Source organism: Malurus melanocephalus, unplaced genomic scaffold, assembly GCF_030028575.1.
Source record: "Malurus melanocephalus ecotype Western Australia unplaced genomic scaffold, MMel_1.1 scaffold_331, whole genome shotgun sequence".
Classification (NCBI taxonomy): domain Eukaryota; kingdom Metazoa; phylum Chordata; class Aves; order Passeriformes; family Maluridae; genus Malurus; species Malurus melanocephalus.
Genome location: NW_026623563.1, coordinates 219,859 through 223,452, shown reverse-complemented (window position 1 = coordinate 223,452; position 3,594 = coordinate 219,859). Strand labels below are relative to the sequence as shown.

Here is a 3,594-nt window from a genome sequence, read left to right as displayed (position 1 = left end):
GCGGGGCTGTGCGGAGCTTTGCGGGGCTCTGTGGGGCTGTGCGAGGCTGTGCGGGGCTGTAAGAGGCTGTCCAGAGTTGTGCGGGGCTGAGCGGGGCTGTGCGGGGCTCAGGGTGTGTTCCCTTCCCGGCGGGGTCCGTCCCTGATTTCCCACCTCCGAACACCGTGCCTCGTGGGGCTCGAGGGGCTCTTCACCCTCATTCCTGTTCTTCAGCTGTTCCCCCCGCCCCCAATTAATTTTTTCCTGCTTTCCCAACATCTCTGCATCAGCTGTAAATAGCGAGCCCTGGGTGAAGTCTAGAAATCCACATCCATTCCTGCAGGTGGGCAGGGAGCTGATCCCTGGTTCTGGATCAGTTCCTGCTGCGCTCTCCTGAGCCACGCTCCCGGAGGAGGCGGTGGGGCTCCAGCCTGAACAAAGATGGGAGGATTTGGCTTTGAACTATTTCTGTCACGCAGACAACAATGATTGTTGTCTGCTGGCAGACCCATTCCCACGTAGCGTTTAGCATCCGCCTTACACGCACTTCCAATGTAGTAAACAGTGGAGCTTAGGAGGGAACAYAGACACACTCCCCAGCGTTCCTTTTGGGACACCTTATACCTAGAACAAGCCAATTCACCATGTGAGTCTCCTCTCCAAAGTTTGAACAYAGACTTTGGTCGGCCTCATTATTTTCCTGCTCTTGGAGGCTTGCACAGTCTCCTCACTAGGTCCCACGGAAAGAGGGGAAGAGGAGGAAGGTCAGAGGGGGATGTTAAACACCTCTAACACCAGTGACATCATCTCCTCGCTGCCTGCTCCGTCCTTCCTGATCAAAGGGGCTTGCAAAGGGAGTACTACACTCAGAGGATGGGAGGGTTTTGCTCCGAGCCAGGGTAAGGCTGAGGCAGAGCCCTGCATTGTGTGTTTTAGCCTTGGATGTGTGTGTGGTTCTCCTCACGCGTTAAAAAGCCACGTAACTCCAGCACAGCTCTTCCCATACTCCCAGACTCCAGCTCTTGATCGGGGAAGGCATGATGGGTATGGAATTGCCACCGCTCCCCCAGCCATTTCCCTGCTTTCCCTGCCTGCTCCTCGCCTGCCTTTCCAGTGGCGAAATCATTCCCGAGTCCTGGGAACGTGCAAAGAGCCGTAAAACAAACACAGACACAGCCAATGTAGCAGGCTTTTCTGCTGAGTTGCAAAGGGCTTTGGAGTCAGACAAACCCCAAATCAATGCCTGCAGCCAACTACAAGGGAGAAAACTACACCGGAGGAACGAACCACCTACTGCGAGCCCTGCACAGAAGACAGCACGCGTGTGCTCGTGTGAACGTCTGAAGGTTTGATTTACATAATAAGAATATCAATGCAGCTATTTCCGCACGTTCCAGCGTGTGCGGATCCCGGCTGCGCGGCGGAGCGGGCGGGAGCTGCGGGGCCGCAGAGCCGGCGGAGGTGTTGGCATCCACGGGAGAGCGAGCCCCAGGCGCTGTGTGTGAGCACGGGCTGGGCTGCGAGTTCCACAGCGTGTGCTGGGTGTGCTCGGTGTGTACATGCTCCAGGGAGAGCGCGGTGCCTTGTCTGTGCTGTGTGGGAGGGAGAGAGTCCGGGGCTGTCTGGCTGCTACTCACAAGCGGAGCTGATCGATATTTTTTTTCCTTTATAAGGATTTTTTTTTTTTTCAAAAAAAACCCCTTTCACGTTTCTTACACCAAAGCCAGTCTCCTCTTTACTGGCTCCCTCCTCCTCTCGCTATCCCCCAAATACTTGTCTACAACTCCTGGGAAAGCAGCTTCCCTGCCATTTACAAATTATTACGATGCAGCCAGATGAGCAGCCAGAGTAAAGCATGAAGGACCTTTCTGTCCTGCCTAGTGCAGATGTCAATCACACGGCTACATTCAAACACCAATTCTGCCAGCGTTTCATCTGCTGCCGGCTTCCCTCCGCCAAGAGGAGACCGCATCCGAGAGGTGACACCTCCTCCCCTTCCCCACTCCACCAGCTCGGGGGGACTCTCCAAACCCCAAACACACGCACCTATAACCCCCCTCCTCTCTTCGGATCGTCCCCGAGGCTTTCGACCCAGGCTGTGCTGGACCTCKGGGGTGATGCAATGGCGTGGAGATGTCCCCCGTCCCCCCATTCCCCAAGGGCTGGAAAAACGCAAAGTTATGCTCAACGCCAGCCTCGCAAACAGCGCTGAATGCTGAGCGGGGAAAAGCCATCTCCAGCACGGTGGGGTGCAGCTCCCCGCCATCGCTGCCCTCCCCCGSCTCTGCCGCTGTCTCCCATCCCCGCTGGAAGTAGAGGCAATCAGCCCAGTGTGGGATTYGAGGCGACAGACTTTCCTTTTCCTCCGCGATTTGCTTGTCACTTGCGAAAGCGGAGCAGTGGATTAAGTGGAGATGACACCATCTCCTTGGGGACGGTCCCCCCCCGCTCCGGGATGTACCGATACTCCGGAATACAGATGGATCCCGGCTGTCTCCCACCCCCAGCGTCACCCCCGCCTCGCCGCCAGCCCAGCCGAGCCGAGCCGGGGCTGAGCCCCAATTGCCGTGCATCCTGCGGGGGGCTGCCTCTCGCCCCAGCACAAACCAGCGCTCCCAGTCCTCCTAGCTCCCCAATCTCGGCCCCTCGCTCGGCACCACGCACGCAGAGCCGCTCCCGGCGCTGCGGGACTTTGCCATCCATCCCCCCCGGCTGCCCAGGGTGGGGGTGCGGGCAGGGGGGGCGGAGGGGCCGCGGCCGCGTTACACAACGCGCGGCAGGACGGGGAGCCGGCCCCGGGCAGGGGCAGCGCCGCAGCCGCAGCGCAGCGCTCGCCTTACCTGATGCTAATGTCCCTCTCTGGCGGAGATCGGATCGCCCGTGGGTTTTATTCGGCTCGGTAGGAACTTGTGGGAGAGCTTCTCTGTCCAGCTCGCATACTGGGTGCGGGGCTGATAGTGCAGGCGTGAAAATCCTGGGGCTCTAGCAGTCCTTTTCATGCTCAGACAGAAAATCCCCTTCCTTGATCCAGATCGCGGGCATTAAGGGCAGAGGCAAAAAAAAAAAAAAATTTCCTTTTCTCCCCTTCTTCCTTTTCCTTTTTCTTGCTTTTTTTCCCCCTTCCTGTGCCCCCCCTCTCTTCTGCTGCTCAGTTCGTAGCCATCGGGGGAAGGAGCAGAGGCAGCAGGGAGAATGGAGAGGGGGTTAGAAATAAAAATGAAAAGGGCTCCAGGAGGGAAGCGAGAGGCTGGGCTTGCCACGGGGGGAGGAGCTTGGAGAGGGCTGGAGAGGATGAATGGGGAAGAGGAAAGCAGGGCGGAGCCCCAGCTTGGCCATTTTATTCTAAGAAGTRTTTTGTACATAATTAGAGAAGGGGAGGGGCCGGGGGCAAAAAGGAGGGACTTAAGCTCCGGCCAGACGGAGCCTGGGCCGTGGGAAGGGAGGGTGAGACCGGCAAGGGCCGCCGGACGGGGCTGCGGGGGATCGAAACTTGTCTGCCGAGGGGACTGGGGAGAGGCTGCAGCGGGGTCCGTTTCCATTCCTCGCAGACCCCATCCATTTTTTTTTTTTTTTCTACTCCCACACGCCTTCAGTTTTCTCCTCCGGGACCCGACC

The 3,594-nt window shown here is 58.2% G+C and overlaps 1 protein-coding gene across 1 annotated transcript in view; it reads right to left on the bottom strand.

Moving 5' to 3' along the window:
• BRINP1 (BMP/retinoic acid inducible neural specific 1) overlaps positions 1-3,207 on the bottom strand; it is an 84,960-nt gene extending 81,753 nt beyond the window's left edge. The window contains exon 1 of the mRNA XM_057377896.1: positions 2,820-3,207. The gene's annotated coding sequence lies outside the window, so the exon portion shown is untranslated. The remainder of the gene's footprint in view (positions 1-2,819) is intronic.
• Between the last annotated feature and the right edge of the window lie 387 nt (positions 3,208-3,594).